Source organism: Triticum urartu, chromosome 2 (assembly GCF_003073215.2).
Source record: "Triticum urartu cultivar G1812 chromosome 2, Tu2.1, whole genome shotgun sequence".
NCBI lineage: Eukaryota > Viridiplantae > Streptophyta > Magnoliopsida > Poales > Poaceae > Triticum > Triticum urartu.
In genome coordinates, this window is record NC_053023.1 from 231,318,483 (window position 1) to 231,340,959 (window position 22,477).

The following is a 22,477-nucleotide window of genomic DNA, read 5'->3' on the forward strand; positions in this document are numbered from 1 at the left end:
AGCACAGGCCCCTTCTTCTCCAGCACCCACGTCTGGTACATGATGGACACGGAGCTCACCAGACTACCCTGTTATGTTGTTATAAATGTAGTACTGGGTCAAGCTCAGCCTCAGTAGCCGCATGGTGGCTCATTTGACGCAAGTTTTGGCAAGCACGCACCACAAACACAAGGGAGAGGATTATTCCGGTGCTGATCTGGAGCGTCCCAGGGCCGAGCCTCCCTGTGGTAGACACCTGGAACATCCCTGTCAGCAAGGCGCCGATGAGTGAGGTCATGGCGCAGAGGGTAAAAGGGGCCGGGAAACGGATCAGGGTTGCTGCCTGCAATTGCATGCATCAGGGCCAAGACACGCAAGACGATAAGTTAATCAAGATACTATTTGTGAGCATGGAAGTGAACCTGCAGGATTATTGTGCCCGACAGCACGAGCACCGCACCCAGGAGGCACAGGCAGCCGACGACCCAGGCTGCTAGGTCTGGCGATCTTCGGCCCTGTGGAGTGGCAGGGCTCTGCAGGATGCTCATGGTGATGGCTCCCCCCAGGCATAGAAGGGTCCCCACTATCTTGGCTCTTGTGTACCGGCACTTGAGATCAACCCTCTCAAACCTACAATTTATTAGCATTTATTTACAGATCACGGACACTCGCTGCCCTCTAAAATTTAGAAGACGGCAACAAATATACCGGAGGCAGCCCGCGACAACGAAGATGAATCCCGGGGCCAGGTTCAGCATCGCGGAGGCGATGGCGGGGGATGTCTTCTTCATGCCATCCAGCATGAGGGCTTGGAACACAGTCACCCTGTAAACAATTCATTAATAAAAAAAAAAAGCATACATACATACATATGCTTAGTTTCTTACCCTCCCAGAGACAGCACCACCAACTCAAGGATCAACCTATTACTCAGCTCCGACGGCCATTTGTTCCTGCATGACACACGTGATGAAAGCAGCTAACGAATTGTTCAATGCGCATGCATGCATGCACGCGAGAGCGAGATACCTCCTACCTGTCGAGGTTGAGGGCGAAAGGGAGGGTGAGGATCCCCGTGGAGAGGCTGCCGAACGTCACCAGGAAGAGCGGGTCCAGGCCCAGCGCCAGGATCGGCGTCAGCACCACCATGTATGCTGCGCCGGCAAGCTGCACGGCAACCATCCCCACCGAGATCGCCGCGTCCTCCCACCACCGCGCGGCCACGGTGGCGGCCATGTATGGCTGCCGGCCGGCCGGGGTGCCAGTGCTATACCTAGGCTAGCTAACTACTCGCTCGCTCGGTCGTCCAAGCCTGGTTGCCGGCCGCCGGTTGTTTTTCTCCTCCTTCCCCTTGTCTCGGCGTTCGTGGTGCATGCAAGCGGCGGGTGCCCACTCCCTGCTGCGCACATCTCGGCACTGTCTCTCGCCGTCAGTTCCAGTTTGCTATTTTGAGGCCAGAGCCTCCCTCCCTGTCAGGCCCGAGGCACCTGTTGCTTAAGGAGAATCCTTTTTTTTTCAAAATAAACGGAACATTTATTCATTAGAAATAACCAATCGTCTGTGAGAATCATTACAATTTCATTTGAAGGCTCCTCAAACCAATCCGAGGTCACAAGAGGAGCACTCGTCATAAGAAGGGACTACGAAGGCTCGGCTCGCCCCTGCGTCGCCCTCCTCTGGCGGCGACACGGGGGAAATCCTACTCCGCCGCCGCCGCCCCTTCCCCCTTCCCATCACCTCGTCGCCACCGGAGGATCCGCCGGCGAAGCCCGCACCGGTTCTGGGGAAGGTGGCGGCAGGGCGCTTCCTCCCTCGTGTGGTGACCCTGTGCGGTCGGTGGCTGCGGCAGGGGGGCTGCTCCATGGCGTCGATCCGCGCGACGTGGGCCGTTTCCTAGCGCAGGGCTTCCAGCGTAGGTGGCGCGGTGGTGGCTTCTGTGTCGCGTGGTGGGTGGTGGCCGGTGGATCCTGGTCGGTGGGCTCCAGATCTGGCGCGGCAACGGCGCTGGTTGCGGGCGGCGGTGCGGTGGCCTCGCAGATGCTTGTGGCTGGGCCTACCGGCGGAGGTGCGGGGTGGTGCTCCGGTGCCCACGGTCACGGCCACCGGCGTCTACCTCCTTTGCCGGCAGCAGGTGACGGCTCTCCTCCTCGCAGCACGTCCCAAGCCGGCGGCTTTGCTTCCTCCCCTCCGATGGCGCTGCTCCGGCGGTCTCCTAGGGGTTCAGACTGGCCGAGAGAAATCCGTGGGCGGCAGCAGCCCGTTGCAGACGACGACGACGCCTGCGGGTGCGTCTCCTCCTTGGAGGCGTCGTCTTGGTCATGTCCGTGCCCTTCCCGGGCACCAGGGGAATCTTTAGGCTGGCTCACTAGCTAGGCAGCAGCGGCGCAGTGGCGTCGCGTCTTACTTGGAGGTGCTGCCGGGGTGCCATGGAGGCCACCAGAATTGTTGCTGGAGGTGGTGGCTTCGTCGATGCTTCGTCGAGGATTGGGGCATTGTGCCGTTGGTGATGGTGGCTGCTGTGAGCATGGGTTCTTGGGGCGCAATGTACGCCAGCACCAGCTTTGACACCTTCTTCGGAACCAGCTGGTTCCCGCTGTTCACTCACCGACTCCTAGGCGTGAAGGGTGGAGAGTGCGTTGACCTAGCCTGTGATGTAGTTGGTGTTGTGCTTCTAGGTTTCTGGTGTTGGTCGAGACGCGGCCCTTGATCTGTGAGTCTTTCCTCCTTGCCATTGTGGCTAGAGGTTTGACTAGGCGAGTTGTAACCGCTTGGCTCTTCTTCTATGCTATTGATGCACCTCTCCATGGTGTATCCTTGAAAAGAAAATCTGAAGTCACATAAAATCTAGCTAATTTACCGAACTCATGAGCTACTTTATTTGTTCCTCTATTACAATGTCCGAATCTAATAATAATGAAATCACAGGCATAATGAAAACAATCAACGAAGATTGCCGCCGTCGACCGTCTTCCGTTTTGCATGATTTCGACCACCTTCAGATTGTTTGAGTTAATAATAAGGCGATTACATCCCGTCCTCCGTGCCAGTGATAGACCAAATTTGAGAGTTGAAGCTTCCGACATCAAAACATCCGCGCAATAGTCAATTTTCCCGTTGTCTCCTGCAATAAACCTACCTTTGTCATCTCTCAATACTGCCCCCCATCGTGCCCTTAAGGAGGTCGTAGTCAAAAGAAACATCAACATTAAGTTTCACAAATCCCTTAAGAGGACAGGACCAACCCCTCTTTTTCATAGAAGTCGCGGGTATGATGCATTAACGTAATTTGATGTAAGGGCAAGAATTCCCATAGAAATTTGAAGTGCATTATGCGTTGTCTTCTTATGCACAATTTTTCGTCTTTCCCACCATAGATACCATGCTGAGACAACAATCATTTCACGCACATTGTGATGGCCAAAAATCAACAATTCTTAGTCTTGTAGAAGTAGTAAATACTCCAACACCGCTTCTCCAGCACGATCTACCTCACAGGCTTTATCAATAATATCATCCAACCCAAGCCTTTTCCAAACCTCCTTGGCTTTTCTACAAAGGAACAACATGTGTTTTGTATCTTCTAGGCCCTCCGAGCATGTAGGATAAATGGGCGAGATCTTCATATGTCTATTTGCAAGTGTAACTCGGCATGGAAGTGTACCATGTAGTGTACGCAATATAAATTTTTTGACTTTTGCCGGGCAAGATAACTTCCATATCTTGTTCCAAATTGGGTTTACTGTGATTCGTCCCATCCCATTAGAATGTCTTAATTTATTTCCATACCAATGTTTCCACTCCCTAGAGTAGGCAGACCGGACCAAGAACATACCATTTTTCGTATAGCTCCAAGCAATAAAATCTGGCATATCATATTGTGATATTGTGAGATTGGAATTGAAAGAATTCGTTGTACATCAATGGGCCACATAATTTGTCTAATGAGATCTTCATCCGAACTATTCGTAGAAGGATCAATTAGGTCCCCCACCTTTGTTAACAAATGTCCCCCCTTGGGCGTTACAATTTTCCTTGTGGCATAGTTTGGGATCCAGGCATCTTCCCAAATGTTAATATTTTGACCATTCCCCATTCGCAAAATGTAGCCGCGTTTTAGGGAATTCGTCCCGGCCATGGTACTTTGGCACGCAAATGAAGAACCTTTCATTAATTTGGTGTTCAACAAATCGCTGTCAGGATAGTACTTAGCCCTTAGGATAGTAGCACACAAGGAGTCGGGTCTATCAATAAGACGCCACGCCTGCTTGGCAAGCAAAGCCAAGTTAAAACAGTGAATATCACGAAATCCCATCCCCCCTTGGTTTTTAGGTACGCACATTTTCCACCAGGCCATCCAATGCATCCTCCTCTGGTTTTCCTCGTCTCCCCACCAGAAATGCGCTATTGCGTCAATGATTCCTTTACAAATGCTTTTAGGAATTTTAAAGACCGACATTACATAGGAGGGTATGGCTTAGATAACAACCTTGAGCAGGGTCTCCTTCCCTTTAGTTGACAACAATTTTTCCTCCCAACCACTAATTTTCTTAACAATTCGTTCAATCAGAAAGTGGAACAGTCTTTTTATCTAACCCCACATTTGCTGGCAAAACCAGATATTTATCACTGAGAGCCTCAGTCATAATATTCAGCGTTGTACACAATTGTTCTCTAATCTCCACCTTCGTGTTGGGGCTAAACAAAATGCTGGTCTTTTCCACACTTACCAACTGTCCCGATGCCGCACAGTATAAATCTAGCACTGATTTCAGTGATTCGACACTATATTGGTTAGCTTTCATGAAAATCAAAGAGTCATCCACAAAGAGGAGATTTGTGATAGGCGGGGCATATCTACATACTTTTACTCCTAAGATATTTCCATTTTTCTCTACATGTGTAAGTAAGGCATTCAACCCCTCTGTGCACAACAGGAATAGATAAGGTGATAATGGGTCTCCCTGTCTCAACCCCCTTGTAGGCTTAAAACTTTCGCTTTCCCCTGTATTAATCCTTACACTGCATTCAACAGTTGAGATGCATTGCATGATAAAGTTCACCCAATCTTGATGGAAACCCAGTCTTAACATAATGTCCTTCAGAAAAGGCTACTCAACCCTGTCGTAAGCTTTGTGCATGTCGAGTTTTATAGCACATAATCCCTCTTTACCTTCTCTTTTGGTCTTGATTGTGTGAAAACACTCACAAGCCACTAGAATATTATCCGCAGTCAATCTACCAAGCACGAAGGCACTCTTTGTTGGACTAATGATTTGTGGTAGGAACACCTTCAAACGGGAGGCCACCGTTTTTGCAATTATTTTATATACCACATTGCATAAACTTATCGGTCTAAATTAGGTTACCTTTCCTGGTGTATTCACCTTTGGAATCATCACAATTGCAATATCGTTTCAACCCGTTGGAATAGTACATGTATGTATTGCCTTCAAAACCTCCTCAATTAGATCATCCCCTAGCATGGGCTAAAACCTCTTATAGAGGATAGCATGGAGTCCATCTCGCCCTGGAGCTTTTAAGTCCTTGATATCAAATATTTCCTTGCGAACATCTTCAGTAGTATAAGGGGCACAAAGAGCATTGTTCATTTCAGTCGTCACTCTCCTACAAACTAGGGACAACACTTCTTGATTCGGATACTGTACTTCCGATGTGAAGAGTTTTGAAAAATAATCAGCGATGTGATCCTTCAACTCCTTATCTTCCCTCCAGACCAACGACTCATCTAGGAGTTTCTTTATATTATTTCTTTTTTTCCTGGCTATGGCTGCATTATGGAAGAATGAGGTATTATGATCCCCGTGCATCAACCAGTTAGCCCGACCTCTTTGTAACCAGAATATCTCCTTTTGATCCAACATGTTCTCAATGAGCGTAATAATTTCCTTCTGATAACCATGAGATTCTGTATTTAAAGGGCCACGCCTCAGTCTCTCTAACTCCTTTTTTAATTTATTTATTCTTCGCTTCGGGCCCCTGAGAGTTTCCCGGTCCCAAGAATGCTAATCGGCATGCACAACTCACCTTCGATCAACAACAGAAGGGCCAATACCTGCTAGCTTTGCTTTTTCCCACGGTGTCCAAACAATCTCAGTGAACGTCTCCTCCTTTAACCACCTAGCTTCGAATTGTTTCCGACGACCCTCCAGTCTTCCGAAGATTTTGTCATCCAAATAATCCACATGCAGGATCAACGGGCGATGGTCAGAGTGAATGTGCTCTTCGTTGATCACCTCCGCTCGGGGAAATTTATGGGCCCAACCAATATTGCAAACTACCTGATCCAGGCGCTCGCGTACATCACCTCTTCTCCAAGTGAAGGGGCCGCCGATATAACCCAAATCCTCCAACCCACAATCCATGAGGCATTCATGAAAGTCTCTCATCATTCCATTTGGTCTCGCATTGCCCTTATTGTGAAAATTGTGAATGTCATCCCAAGATAACCTGCGTTCATTCTAGTTCAGATAACCATAAAAACCAGTGAACCGCTAGTGCACACCATCCTCATACATAAAAAAATATCAATAAAATGAGGCGATACGCAATTCAACTCGATTTTATTCAACTTATGATAATACAAAACAAGGCCACTGGCCCAACCATCACTTTCCACTACAAACATAGAATCAAAATTTAAAACACGAGCAACTCATTGGCTTTACATTTATTCAAATGAGACTCTGAGAAAATATTAAATCTTCCCTTGTGCGCTCCTAAAGGTCCAAGAGCTCGCGAATTGCTGTATGGGAGAACATACCACGACAATTCAACCCTAAAATTTTCATTGGGCCCGACGGACCTCCTCCTCGGAGGCCGCCGATGCACCATTTTCACCTTTCTCTTCTCCCAACGATTCCACCCCTTGCTGGCTGTACACTTCTTATTTCTCATCCATCTCCTTTGCCACATGCTTTACCACACCCTCTACGTCCTGCACTGCTTCAACTCTACCTGTACACACCCGCTTGGAAGATACAATCACATCTCCATATAGAAGGCGCTCATAGCTATCCAGGGATTTCTCAAAATAAAACTCTACATCACTCCCTCGGACGAGCAACAGAAGAACATCCCCCTTTTTTTTACCTAGGACTTGCCTACGTGCACCCTCAGATCTCTCTGCTCCCCCTCTCTTTCTATCTTCCCCCCTTTCTTTCTTGGATGGCCCTACATGGGGTTCCTTTCAGCAGTAAACTGAAAACCTGATACATCATTCTTTGTGTCATCACCTACAGCAGCAAGTCTCACTAGAACGGCACCGGACAGGGCCTCCAACACTCCAGGTTGGAATAGCAGCTGGCCAATACCAGCAGCTGCCATGGGCACCTAATCATTCACAGCCAATGGCCTCTCACCCAGGATCTCCTATCCAGCCAAGGCACCCTGGTACATAGAATCAGCAGTAGTACTAAACCCAGCCATCGACTGCATGCCCAGGCTAGTCTTTCCAGCCGGTGCAACCTGACACAGAGAAAAAAGCAGTAGCATCTCGCACTGTGGGAAGGGAAGTAGCAGTAGTAGCATCTGGCGCTATGGGAAGACCCAGCCCCAGCTGAAGATGGCCTCCCTGGTCTTGCATATGTTGGGGAACACAGTAATTTCAGAAAAAATTCTACGCATAGGCAAGATCATGGAGATGCATAACAATGAGAGGGGAGAGTATCATCCACGTACCCTCGTAGACCATAAGCGGAAACGTTATGAGAACGCGGTTGATGTAGTCGAATGTCTTCACGATCCGACCGATCCAAGTACCGAACGTACGACACCTCTGAGTTCAGCACACGTTCAGCTTGGTGACGTCCCATGAACTCCGATCCAGCAGAGCTTCAAGGGAGAGTTCCATCAGCACGACGGCGTGGTGACTGTGATGATGATGCTACCGACGCAGGGCTTCGCCTAAGCACTGCTACGATATGACCGAGGTGGATTATGGTGGAGGGGGCACCGCATACGGCTAAAAGATCAACTAATCAACTTGTGTGTCCATGGGGTGCCCCCTTCCCCCATATATAAAGGAGTGAAGGAGGGGGAGGGCTGGCCCTCTACTATGGCGCGCCCTGGGGAGTCCTACTCCCACCGGGAGTAGGATTCCCCCCTTCCATGTAGTAGGAGTAGGAGAGAAGGAAAGGGAAAAGAGAAGAGAAGGAAGGAGGGGGCGCCGCCCCTCCCCCTAGTCCAATTTAGACTAGGCCTTGGGGGGGGGGGGCAGCCTCCCCTCTCTATTTCCCCTAAAGCCCAATAAGGCCCATATACTCCCCGGCGAATTCCCGTAGCTCTCCGGTACTCCGATAAATACCCGAACCACTCAGAACCTTTTCGATGTCTGAATATAGCCTTCCAATATATCGATCTTGACGTCCCGAAAATTTAGAGACTCCTCGTCATGTCCCTGATCTCATCCGGGACTCCGAACAACCTTCGGTACATCAAAACACATAAACTCATAATACCGATCATCACCGAACGTTAAGCGTGCGGACCCTACGGGTTCGAGAACTATGTAGACACGACCGAGACTCATCTCCGGTCAATAACCAATAGAGGAACCTGGATGCTCATATTGGCTCCTACATATTCTACGAAGATCTTTATCGGTCAAACCGCATAACGGTATACGTTGTTCCCTTTGTCATCGGTATGTTACTTGCCCGAGATTCGATCGTCGGTATCTCAATACCTAGTTCAATCTCGTTACCGGCAAGTCTCTTTACTCATTCCGTAATGCGTCATCCCGCAACTAACTCATTAGTCACATTGCTTGCAAGGCTTATAGTGATGTGCATTACCGAGAGGGCCCAGAGATACCTCTCCGACAATCGGAATGACAAATCCTAATCTCGATCTATGCGAACACAACAAGTACCATCGGAGACACCTATAGAGCAACTTTATAATCACCCAGTTACGTTGTGATGTTTGGTAGCACACAAAGTGTTCCTCCGGTATTCGGGAGTTGCATAATCTCATAGTCAGAGGAACATGTATAAGTCATGAAGAAAGTAGTAGCAACAAACTAAACGATCATCGTGCTAAGCTAACGGAATGGATCAAGTCAATCACATCATTCTCTAATGATGTGATATCGTTAATCAAATGATAACTCATGTCTATGGCTAGGAAACTTAACCATCTTTGATTCAACGAGCTAGTCAAGTAGAGGCATACTAGTGACACTCTGTTTGTCTATGTATTGACACATGTACTAAGTTTCTGGTTAATACAATTCTAGCATGAATAAGAAACATTTATCATGATATAAGGAAATAAATAATAACTTTATTATTACCTCTAGGGCATATTTCCTTCAGCATAGTACCGCGATTGGGATCCTCCATAGGTGGCAGGACCTGGCCCTCCTGGCCAGGACAAGCAGCAGCAACTGATGTGGTTGTCTGGTCTGGCTGACCAGACTGGGCTCCAGCCCGCACCAGTGAAGGGGGCGCCTAGGCCCGACCCTGCTGGCCGAGCGGGGGGAAAGCCTAGACAGTCTCCCTCGTCGCCTCGACGGCCACCATGGAGGGATCAGCAGCTTCCTTTTCGGAAACCGTGAGATCACCCAGCGCCTTGGACTTCTTGTTGTTGCGACACCCCCAATTGGCATAAATATAACACCCCGAACCCCTTACCCTCATAGACTTTGATCCTGTAATAATAGACTTAACAAAGAAAGAATGTCAATAACTCCGCCGTTTCCTAAATTTTCTAGTGAAAAACACTCTGTTGTCCACCCTCGAAATTAAATCAGCAGATTTCAGGAAATAATCCATAGAAACAACAACTCTCTACTGATTCCACTATGTGGATTCTATTCCTATTGAAGGTCCTACCAAATTAATCAGCGGCTCATCCAAATCCATTTGTCGGTGCAACAAACCCTGGGACCGTCGCCCAGACGGTGCATAGGCCTAAGGACAAGATTGCAGCACCCAAGATCAGACCAAGCACAAGGGATCAGTTCTTTAAAGGATCAAAGTGCAGACCAAGAAGACCAAAATGAGCCAGAGAAGCAGGATATCACTAAGGGAAAAACCTCCCTTGCCAGGCAGGCGAGCCTGGCAGGGTTGGGATTACCCCAGAAGCAAGCCTCCAGATTGTCCCGGCAGGCCTGTCGGGGCTTGCGGAGGCAAACCACTCCACCGCACCACAGCAACGCAAGTCATCGATCAGTGTGGTGTAAAGCCCCTAAGTGACTAAGTGGCTGCTTCCTGCCACATGGCGGCCACTTCCCACAGAAAACACCTCCATACGGCACCCGTCCTGAGACGTGTCAAGCAAGCAGGCGCGAAGCTGGCAAAACAGCCCGGCAAGGCCTACCGGGTACACTGTGATGTGAGACTGAGCGATGCATTTAATGTGCTCTGTCAGCCTGCAGAGATAGGTATGATAGCATTATTAGCTATCATATCAGTGTGTAAATGACTAATTTGCCATTGTGGTGACCCCTTCATCTATAAAAGGATGCCCATGGCAACCGTAGAAAGGATTCGGACCCTCACACATTCATACTCACGTAGCCACTCTCGCCCCGAGGCAACCCTTCCAGGCTAGAGCGCCGCGTTTTCCACCATTATCCACCATTGATCCACCAAAGAAGGAGTAGAGTTTTATGCCTCGCGGCGGCTCGAACCTAGGTAAAACTGCCCGTGCGATCTCTGCCATGCTGTGTTATGCTTCTCCGCTCTTTGTGCAACGTGCCCATCCCCCCGCCGAACCAAAAGGGGCTCATGGCCCCATATGTGGTCATGGTTTTCCACGACATCTTTGGCGCGCCAGGTAGGGGAGGAAGGGGAAGAGCGGAAAGACGAGGCGGCAGGTCACCAGTAGGAGACGAAGGCGTCGGTGCCATCGTACTCCGACCTGACGCCCTACCACCCGCCTTCTCCGTCTTCGCTCGTTTTCTCTCCATCACCACCACTCCAAGGAGACGCCAGACCCCCGGCCCGTCATCTTCCCCGAAGAAGCGGCCGAGAGCCAAGATGGCCAGGGCACTTGAGGTGCGCCGGTCCCCACCTTGGCGGGCAGGAAGGCGCCCCTTTCTTCAGCATCGGCCCCAGTTCCGCTGGAAGGAGCAGTGTTGGGATTACCAACGATCCCGGGCCCTACATCCCGGACGGGTGTCAGAGGCTCCAAGAATCTGGTCACCAGGCCGACGAGTTGCAATGGCTCGTGGCAAGATCCAACACACCCCACCATACGGCTGGCCGAGGTAGAGGAGATAAGCATTTCACCACAATGGGAAATCTGGATATCTCCTGCACCGTAGACGGCTCGACCTCCGCACCTCCTCTAGACTTGGACCAGGCACACTCCCCAAGCATCAGCACGAGCATTTGGCATCACCAACCCCAAGCTAGGGCCTGGGGCCTTGGCCCCGGGCTCTCCCTTTCAGCATACCCAAGAGAAAGCAGAGGATGGAGGAAGAGAGGTATATGGATGAGTACTCCCACTCCTCCCTTACCCCTCCTTTTATAGGCGGGCTGGGGCTGGGGGCTGATCCCCCGACAGGTACTCACCATCCTCCTCCGCCAATCCAAGAAGACCGACCCCCTGCCTTGATGCTCTCCCGCACCACGCGCCTCCGTTACCTACCCCCCTTGATGCATGTAGCATACGTGCCTAAGGATAAGGGCACGGTGGGAGGAGTGAATTGACGGTTACTCGCCCGTGCGTTAAAGTCATTCATGGGCCATTACAAGAGTGACTCCACTACAATTGACATTACGCGACGCACGGAAGAACCGGAAAGTGACCTGGGCTCAGGTTAATGAAGAAGCAAAGAAACATCTCAAAAGGGCAAGCCACCACTACGCTCCTGCCTATGCACTGGTTAGGGCCTACCCCGACGACACCCCACAATGCGTTCGGGCCAGGCCCGGGGGCTCCTGTCGGCGCAACAAACCCTGGGTTCGTTGCCTAGATAGTACACAAGCCTAAGGACAAGATTGGAGCACCCAAGATCAGACCAAGCACAAGGGATCAGTTCTTTGAAGGATCAAAGTGTAGATCAAGAAGACAAAGACGAGCCTGAGAAGCAAGATATCACTAAGGGAAAAACCTCCCTTGCTGGGCAGGCGAGCCTGGCAGGGTTGGGATTACCCTGGAAGCAAGCCTCCAGATCATCCCGACAGGCCTGCCGGGGCTTGCGGAGGCAAACCACTCCACCGCACCACCTCACAGCTATGCAAGTCATCGATCAGTGCAGTGTCAAACCCCTAAGTGACTAAGTGGCTGCTTCCTGCCATATGGCAGCCACTTCCTACAGCAAACACCTCCATACGACACCCGTCCTGAGATGTGTCAAGCAAGCAGGCGAGAAGCTGGCAAAACAGCCTGGCAAGGCCTGCCGGGCACACTATGATGTGACACTGAGCGGTGCATTTAATGAGCTCTGTTAGCTTGTAGAGTTAGGTATGATAGCACTGTTTGCTATCATATCAGTGTGTAAATGACTGATTTGCCACTGTGGTGACCCCTTCATCTATAAAAGGAGGCCCGTGGCAACCGTAGAAATGATTCAGACCCTCACACATTCATACGCGCGTAGCCACTCTCGCCCTGAGGCAACCCTGCCGGACTAGAGTGCCGCATTTTCCACCATTATCCACCATCAATCAAGCAAATTAGGAGTAGGGTTTTACGCCTCAGGGCGGCCCGAACCTGGTAAAACTGCCCGTGCGATCTTCGCCGTGCTGTGTTATGCTTCTCCGCTCTTTGTGCAACATGCCCATCCCCCCACCGAACCAAAAGGGGCTCATCGACCCATAGGTGGTTGTGGTTTCCCACAATATCTTTGGACTCGCGCTGGTTGCCGTGGTGGGGATTGCACCGTGGGGGTGGCCCCTTCCGCATGGCCAGCAGCGTGGGCCGCGACCAAGAGCTTGATGACGTCTCGATGGCTTCATTCGATCCTCGAGCATGTTAAGGCCGACGGTGGGCCCCAGAGGACAGGCAGATGGAGGGCGCGCGCGTCACCCTCGAGCGACGCCGTGACAACCACCACTAGTCCAATGGGCGCGATGGACCCAACATCGACGAGCCTGTGCTCGGCGGAGGCGGGTACTTGCCTTTTGAGGCTGGGTGCCCTGCCTTCACCCGTGAGCTGCGGCAAGTCCGTCGGCCATCCGCTCGCATGTTCAAGCCAGAGATACCAGAGAAGTATGATGGGAGACTAAACCCGACAGAGTTCCTGATCATCTACACCATCGCTGTTCAAGCTGTCGGGGGAAGAGATGAGAAGGTTTTTGCCAACTACTTCCCTTTTGCACTCAAGCCAAACATGAGGTCTTGGCTGATGCATCTGCTAGAGAACTCCATCTCGACCTGGGCTGACCTGTGCCATGAGTTCGTTGGCACCTTCACAGGCGGCCATCAGGAACCAGGGCGGCCCAGTGATTTGTAGCTTCTCCCGTAGAGGAAGGAGAGACTCCGTGGAAGTACATGCAGAGGTTTAGCCGAGTCCACATAAATATTCCAGATATCCACCCGGCAGCTGTGATAGCTACGTTCTAGTCCAATGTGCACAACCGTCGGATACGTTCCAAGATGAACGTTCGGTTGCCCAAGACAATGAAGGAGCTTTACACCTTGGTGGACAAGTGTGCTCGGGTGGAGGAGGGGAGGAAACTCCCTGGAGAATAAGATGATGTCAACATCGACTCAGAGGATGATGATGAGGCCACCAGTCAGAAGAAGAAGAACAAGAAGCACAACAAGAAGCGCAAGGATAAGGAAGTACTGACCGTTGAGGGATCGGGCATGCCTAGTACTGGCAAGAAGGCTAAGGCCAAAGCTCTCAGCAAGGAAGCTGCCGCGTGCACTGATTGCCGGGAGGCTGCGGCTGCCGAGAAGGCTGGGAAAGGTGATGGGCCGTACTGCAAGATTCATCAGACCAAGGGCCATGATCTCCAGGAATGCCATCAGGTCGAACAACTCGTCAAGAAGCAGAGGGCTGAGTATGAGAAGCGTGATAAGGAAAAAGGTCAGAATGACACTAGCGGGAAGGGCCGAGTCGGTGAAGCAAATCACCCCGGCAAGGCTCCTTGGAACCAAGGAAAATCCTCCAGGGGCTGAGAGAAGGAGGATTGCAATGATGAAAGTGATGGAGGGGATGAAGAGGAAACCAGTGAGCAGGAATTTCAGAAGGCCATTGACGCCCTGTGCATTGATGGGGGTGCATCTCTGCACTGCTCTCACCGCCAACTTAAATAGTGGGCACGTGAGGTCAATGCCGTGGAGCCAGCGACAGATTCTCGGAAGCTGCTCAAGTGGCCACGCACGCCCATCATCCTCGATGAAGAGGACCACGCTGACCACACCACCGCGGTTGGGTGCTTCCCGTTGTTGGTCTCACCAACAATCTGCAATCTCAAGGTCCCAAAGATGTTGGTTGATGGCAGGGCCGGGTTGAATCTGATTTCCCCAAAGGTCATCAGCAAACTTCAGATAGCAGAGGAAGAGCTCAAGGTCACGGGCACGTTTCAAGGAATCAACCCTGGCAGGAGTCGTCCTAAGGGAAAGATCATGTTGCCAATAACATTTTGGGGAGAGTTGAATTACAGGACTGAGAAGGTTGTGTTCGATGTGGTCGACCTCCCCCTGCTGTACAATGGAATCCTTGGACGCCCATCTCTGGCCAAATTCATGGCGGCATCCCACTATGCCTACAACACCTTGAAGATACTAGGGCCGGTGGGCGTCATTTCCATTCTGTCAGATGAGAAGGATGCAATTATTTGCGTCGATAAGATGTACCGGGACACGGTCACGACAGAGGCAGCTGAAGCCGCAGTTCCCACCAAGGAAAGAAAAGGAAAGAAGAAGGCCAGCAGGGACGCCGACAAGGAATCTGGGAAGCGTACCTCTTCGGAGTGTGTTGCGCCTGTTGTTGACTTGCTGGAGAGTTCCAATAGCAAGAGATCCAAGGCTGCTGCACCCCATGTGAAAAAGGTCCCGATAGGGCTGGCTGGCGCTGATGGTACTTTCATGATGAGTGCCACCCTTGATGACAAATAGGAAAGCGCGCTCATTGCCTTCCTGCGGGCGAATATCGATGTGTTTGCCTGGCAACCATCTGATATCCCATGTGTTCCTAGGGAGGTAATCGAGCACCACCTTGCTGTTTGCCCACATGCCCCACCCGTCAAGCAGAAGGTCCGAAAGCAAGCCTTGGAGCGACAATAGTTCATTGCCGAGGAAATCTAGAAACTTGAGACATCTGGTTTGGTTAGAGGAGTACTACATCCAACGTGGTTAGCAAACCAAGTGGTCATGCGCAACACTAATGGGAAATGGAGGCTTTGCATAGATTTCACGAATCTGAACAAGGCATGCCCGAAGGACCCATTTCCCTTGCCGCGCATTGATCATATTGTGGATTCCACTTCCAGGTGTGATTTGCTCTCCTTTCTGGATGCATACTCTGGATATCATCAAATATTTATGTCCAAGGAAGACGAAGAGAAGACTTCATTCATCACCCCATGTGGCACATACTGCTTCATGCGAATGCCTTTCGGGTTAAAGAGTGACAGATCCACTTTTGCAAGAGTAGTCAAGATTGGTTTTGAATCATAGTTGCACAGGAACATTGAAGCTTACATTGATGATATTGTGGTCAAGACCAAGGACAAATCGACCCTCATCTAGGACTTGGAAGAGACGTTTGCTAATGTGCGCAAGATCAACTTGAAGCTGAACTCGGAGAAGTGTGTGCTTGGCGTTCCCTCCGGCAAGCTACTTGGTTTCTTTGTGTCCCACCATAGGATAGAGGACAACCCCGATAAGATCAAGGCCATCGAGTAGATTCAGGCACCCAAGACAGTCATGGATGTGAGGCGCTTGACAGGGTGCGTTGCTGCACTTAGCAGGTTCATCTCCAAGTCTCCTGATCATGCCTTGCCGTTCTGCAAAGTTTTGAAGAAGGCAGGACCCATGGAGTGGACCCCAGAAGTAGATGCATCACTACAAGATTTGAAGACCTACTTATCCTCTGTGCCCACTTTGGTTACTCCCAGACAACAAGAGCTATTGCTGCTATACCTGGCGGCAACTAATCAAGTGGTTAGTGCAGCACTAGTGGCACAGCGAGAAGTGGAAGAGGCAGTAGCCTCAGCCACTGTCCCTTCCGGAGGAGAGAGTGAGCACAGCCCGACAAGGCCAGATATGGATCAAGGCAAAGAAGAGCACGACAGCGGAGGCAACCCCAAGGATGCGGCAAGGAAGAAAGTGGTGCAGCGCCCAATGTACTTCATCAGCTCCCTATTGCAGGGGCTAGGTCTAGGTACTTTGGTGTGCAAAAGTTGATTTTTGGCGTTGTCATGGCCTCAAGGAAACTACGCCACTACTTCCAAGCCCATGAGATCACGGTTGTCAGCTACTTCCCTTTGCAAAGGATACTCCGAAACCCTGAGGCTACCGTGTCACATCCCTAGTTCTGGTATGATCTAGGCTTGCTTTGTGCATCATGTTTAATTTTCAAATGAAATTGAAATGGGGAATGTTTCAAACCCTAGCACCAAAGCAAATTCAAATAGATTCAAATTTAAAATGGAATTTCAATGAACCCAAAATGCTCTTCAAAAATGTTCGTGCTCTTTGGAAAATGTTGGAAACAACAACCAGAGGTGATGCACATTTTTGCTAAACATTTTGGATTTTTGAATGAACCCATATGTATTTGAATTGGAGCTGTTTAAAATAATATAAATATTTTAAAGGCTCCAAAAATGTTGGAAATTGGTGAGGGCCTCTGGTATATTATAACTAGTGGTCACAAGGAATCCCAACATTTTTAGATTTGTGCTAGTATTTATTTTAACTCAAAAACAAATTTTAGAAATAGAAAAGAAAACAAAAAAGGGAAAACTTACCTGAGGCCTGGCACTGTGCGGCCCAGCTGGCCGGCCGAGCCAGCTGGTCGTGCCAGTCATCTCCCTCCTCTCGTCAGGGGGACGAGAGGCGCGTGCCCAGCGCCTGCGGCCACACGCCGTGGCCACCTCCTGTCTCCCTGCCTGCCTGTCCCCTTCCCGACGCCGCTGTGGACGCCATGGAGACGCCCCACACCTCTCTCACTCTCCCTCGCCCTCTTCCTCTCCTCTGTCACCCTCTCCTGTGACGGCCGAAGCGCTGCCGTCGCCGCCGACAAGCACCACCGTGGCCACTGCCTCCCCCTCGCCCCCTGGACATGCCCATGAGCTCCGCGACGTCGTCTTCGTCATCTCCACCAAGTCAAGTGAGCCGGGGCGCGTCATAGCATCGTCATCACCATCGTCTTCAACCTCGGATGCTGCCGACTGCCGACTCCGATTCACCGTCTTCAGCGCCTCCCCGAGCCCACTGGCCTGCTCAATGAGTCCTCTGTGAGCTCCGCCGCCTTTCCCCTCCTCCCCGAGCTCGTTCCTCTCCTCTAGCCGCCTTTGCCACCAGAGCCGAGAGCTCCGTGCCGTCGGCCATGGCGCCACCGTGGCCAGAGTCCGAACCAGCCGCTCCCGCATGCGTCATCGTTCTCCTCACCTCCCCAGGAGCATGTAGCCACCATCAGCTCCTCCCCACGTGCCCCCTAGCTCCAACCCGAGCATGCCCGAACTCCGGCCGCCGCACTCGTCGTCGCCGGTGCCACTCCGGCCACTCCCCGACCGCGCCACCACCATAGTTGGATGCGGACGAGCGTCCGCACCCCGTAGCTGCGCTCCGTGCGCCAAATGGCGCCCTGTAGGCAAAACCCGCAGCGCACCGCCGCGTCTGGACTCGCCGGCGGCTAAACGCCGGTGACCACTGACCGTTGACTGGCGTGGGTTGACCCCACTGCCCAGTTTGACCTCTCCCTCTCTCTCTCAATGACTTGCGGGCCCCGCCTGACTAATTACTCTAGTTAGCACTAATTAACTAGCTAGGTGTAACGCCCCGAGACCGATGTGCCAGGTGTCTTCCAGTTATTCGCTGTTGTTGCGTTGTCATTGCTTGCGTGTGACGCATTGCATATCATGTCATCATGTGCATTTCTTTTGCATACATGTTCGTCTCATGCATCCGAGCATTTTCCCTGTTGTCCGTTTTGCAATCCGGCGCTCCTATGTCACCCGGTGTCCCTTTCTACCTCTTTTTCATGTGCGGGTGTTAAACATTTCCGGATTGGACCGAGACTTGCCAAGCGGACTTGGTTTACTACCGGTAGACCGCCTGTCAAGTTTTGTGTCATTTGGACTTCGTTTGATACTCCAACGGTTAATCGAGGGACCGAGAAGGCCTCGTCTATGTTGCAGCCCAACACCCCTCCAAAGTGGCCCAAAACCCACTTAAACCTCCTCCATCATCTCGGTCGTTCGATCACGATCGCGTGGCCGAAAACCACACCTCATTTGGACTCTCCTAGCTCCCTCTACCTATAAATACGTGCTCCCCTCCCGAAATTCACGGTGCAAACCCTAACTTCGTCCTCCTCCCACCGACGGACATGTCCACCCCGCCGCCGGACATGTCCGCACTGCCCCTCAGTGAATCAGAAGCCGCCACCTGCCCCGGCCGGCCGCCGCCCGCCACCGCGCCGGCCCCGCCTCCCTCGCCGCTGCCTTGCGCTGAACTCACCGCCGCCCCGCTCCCTCACTGGCGCCGAGCCGCCCGACGACCTCCGCACCATCGCCGCCGGCGTCGCCCCGGCTCCGGCCACCTCCGGCCCTCCACCGCGGCACCTCCCTTTCCTCCAAGTCCGGCGACTCCCTCCTCCGGCGAACAGGATTCCGATGAACATTGAAGTGCATGCCGCCTTAGATCCAGATCCGGACGAAAACCCTAGGGTTGACTTTCTTCCCTTCTCTCAGATTCATTTTGCATACTTTGACCCGCCGTAACTTTGCATCGGTAACTCCGTTTTGGGCATATAGCATATCAAAATGTTCGTCTCGGAGAGTACATCATTTCATCCCATTGCATCATTTTCATTTGAGTTCATCTTGATGCCCGAAATGCCGTTGGAAGAATGCTATTTGAGTTAATTGTCAGATCTGCTGCTCCAAATAGCTATTTGTCATTTTTGACATGATTATTGTGTGCATGATATGCCCCTGAGCTCTACATGAGTTTTGTTATATGCTTTGTCATCTTTACAGAGGTGCCATCCATGTAATTTTATGATGTGTGTGGTGACTAGCACAAGCATGCCAAGTGGTGCATTCGTTAATGCTGATTTCAGGGACATACCAATTCCACTAAGTCCTTGATCTATTTTTATCAATATGCCATATGTTCATGTTGTTTCCTAGTGATCCGTGCCTCTTTTGAGGATGATCAGTAAGGATGATTTGTTAATTTTGTGGTGCTCTATCCATCCATGTGTTTGTTTGCAATTATGGAGCACCCTAGCTTGAGTCAATCGAGCTCTACTTTTGCTATTTCGTGAATCTGGGCAGATTGTCTACTTGTTAGCGATTTTGCCGAGGATGTTGTAGTTTATCCGTGCTTGCTATGTTGTTATTCTTGCCATGTATAGCTTGTATTATGTGTATTATTGATGGGTGTATGCTTAGATTGTCATGACATGCTCTTTAGTGAGTGCATCGAGCTCGTAGACATGCCTACTTGATATCTGTTTTTGCATGCTCCAGTTTTTCACTAAGTCTGTAACCTGATTGTGTTTTTGCCATGTTCACATGCTTGCAATTGTATTTTCTGATCCCTTTTGGCTCAAGGTCACTAAGGGACTTTTGTTAAGCTCTTTGAGTAGCTCAATGCCATGCTTTACTTTGCCATGTTCAGGCCCTATAGGATATAGTTTGCATGCTCCAAAGTGTGCTACCTGATCTGAAATTCCAGACAAGTGTTAATTTCACTAAGTCTGAGATCTATTTACCAATTGCATTTTTGCCATGCTTGTTTGAAGCTGTTAATGGATGATTTGGCCGTAGCTCAGTGTTCATCTTTTCTCAAGCATTATGAATGGATCCCTGCCATGTATTATGTTGCCATGTTTGAGTGCTGTAGCATGTTTGTCTTGTTGCTTTTAGATGGCTACTTGCTGTTTATCGCAGACCGGTGCCATATTTGTTTCGCTTGCCATTTCCAAACCGTGCATCCGAATCCGGCAATCTTTATATCGATTTCAACCAAAATCACCTCACCTTTTCAGTGGCACACTTGGATTTCCAAGTTGAGGCCAGGTTCATTCATTCCCTTGCAAATCATGCATATGCATCGCATACCGCATCTCGCATATCATACCATGTTCATGTGTGGTTGTTTACTATGTTGTGTGCTTCTTTCCGGTGTTTGCTTCTTCGGGTTGGTTACGGTAACGTCGCGTTTGTGAGGACCCGTTCTTCTACGTCCGTTTGTCTTCTTCATGGACTCGTTCTTCTTCCTTGCGGGATCTCAGGCAAGATGATCATACCCTCGAAATCACTTCTATCTTTGCTTGCTAGTTGCTCGCTCTTTTGCTATGCCTATGCTGCGATACCTACCACTTGCTTATCATGCCTCCCATATTGTTGAACCAAGCCTCAAACCCACCTTGTCCTAGCAAAACCGTTGATTGGCTATGTTACCGCTTTGCTCAGCCCCTCTTATAGCGTTGCTAGTTGCAGGTGAAGATTGGAGATCGTTCCTTGTTGGAACATTATTTACTTGTTGGGATATCACAATATATATTATTTAATTAATGAATCTATATACTTGGTAAAGGGTGGAAGGCTCGGCCTTTTGCCTGGTGTTTTGTTCCACTCTTGCCGCCCTAGTTTCCGTCATATCGGTGTTATGTTCCCGGATTTTGCGTTCCTTACGCGGTTGGGTAATAATGGGAACCCCTTGACAGTTCACCTTGAATAAAACTCCTCCAGCAATGCCCAACATTGGTTTTACCATTCGCCACCTAGCCTTTTCTTTTCCCTTGGGAGTCGCGCTCCTAAGGGTCATCATTATTTTAACCCCCCCGGGCCAGTGCTCCTCCGAGTGTTGGTCCAACCTGTCAGCTGCCGGTGGCCACCAGGGGCAACTCTGGGCTGGCCTACCCGTACCTAAGACAATCTGAGTGTGCCCTGAGAAAGAGATATGTGCAGCTCCTATCGGGATTTGTCGGCACATTCGGGCGGTGTTGCTGGTTTAGTTTTACCTTGTCGAAATGTCTTGTAACCGGGATTCCGAGTCTGATCGGGTCTTCCCGCTAGAAGGAATATCCTTCGTTGACCGTGAGAGCTTGTCATGGGCTAAGTTGGGACTCCCCTGCAGGGATTTGAATTTTCAAAAGCCGTGCCCGCGGTTATGGGAAGATGGGAATTTGTTAATGTCCAGTTGTAGAAAACCTGAAGTTGACCTTAATTAAAATGCATCAACCGCGTGTGTAACCGTGATGGTCTCTTTCCGGCGGAGTCCGGGAAGTGAACACGGTGTTGGAGTTATGCTTGACGTAGGTTGTTATAGGATCACTTCTTGATCATATTTCTTCGTTCGTGCTTTGCCTTCTCTTCTCGCTCTCTTTTGCGAACAGGTTAGCCACCATATATGCTAGTCGCTTGCTGCAGCTCCACCTCATACCTTTTACCCTTCCTATAAGCTTAAATAGTCTTGATCGCAAGGGTGCGAGATTGCTGAGTCCCCGTGGCTCATAGATACTTCCAAAACCAGCTTGCAGGTGCCGATGAGTACGTGCAGGTGACACAACCAAGCTCAGGAGGAGCTCGATGAAGATCTTGCCCTTTGTGTTGTTTCGTTCTAGTTGATCAGTAGTGGGGCCTAGTCGGGTCGATCGGGGATCTGTGTAGCATTTGGGGTAGTCTTCTTTTATTTTGGCTCCGTAGTCGGGCCCTGATTGTATTGGGATGATGTAATGCTTTATTCATGTATTTGTGTGATGTGGCGATTGTAAGCCAACTATGTATCTCTTTCCCATATGTATTACATGGGTTGTGTGAAGATTACCTCACTTGCGACATTGCTTTCAATGCGGTTATGCCTCTAAGTCGTGCTTCGACACGTGGGAGATATAGCCGCATCGAGGGCGTTACACTAGGTTAGTTATTACAGTCACTGACTAGTGGGCCCTGCCTAATTAGTTAGGACTAACTAACTTAGTTAGTTGACTGGGTCACTGACCAGTGGGACCCGCTGGTCAGGTTTCACTTGGTCAGCCCCGTTGACTCGCTCACGTCATGCTGACATAGTGCTGACGCAGTTATTCATTTTCTGGTATTAAAATAAATTAGGAAAGTCCAGAAAATGATATAAACTTCTAAAATTCATAGAAATTCAACCGTAGCTCAGAATGAAATAATTTATATATGAAAAATTATCAGAAAAGTGCAAGGAATCCATTTATGCTAGTTCCATGCATGAAAAACCAACTTATACATGCTGTATAAGTGAAAACATAATATGGGCATTTTAAATGCTTCATTTTGAATTGCATTTGAATCTTTGATTCAAATGGGCTTCAACCAACTTGGTAGCATCTTGCATTAGCCCAAACACTAGCATTTGCACATGTCAT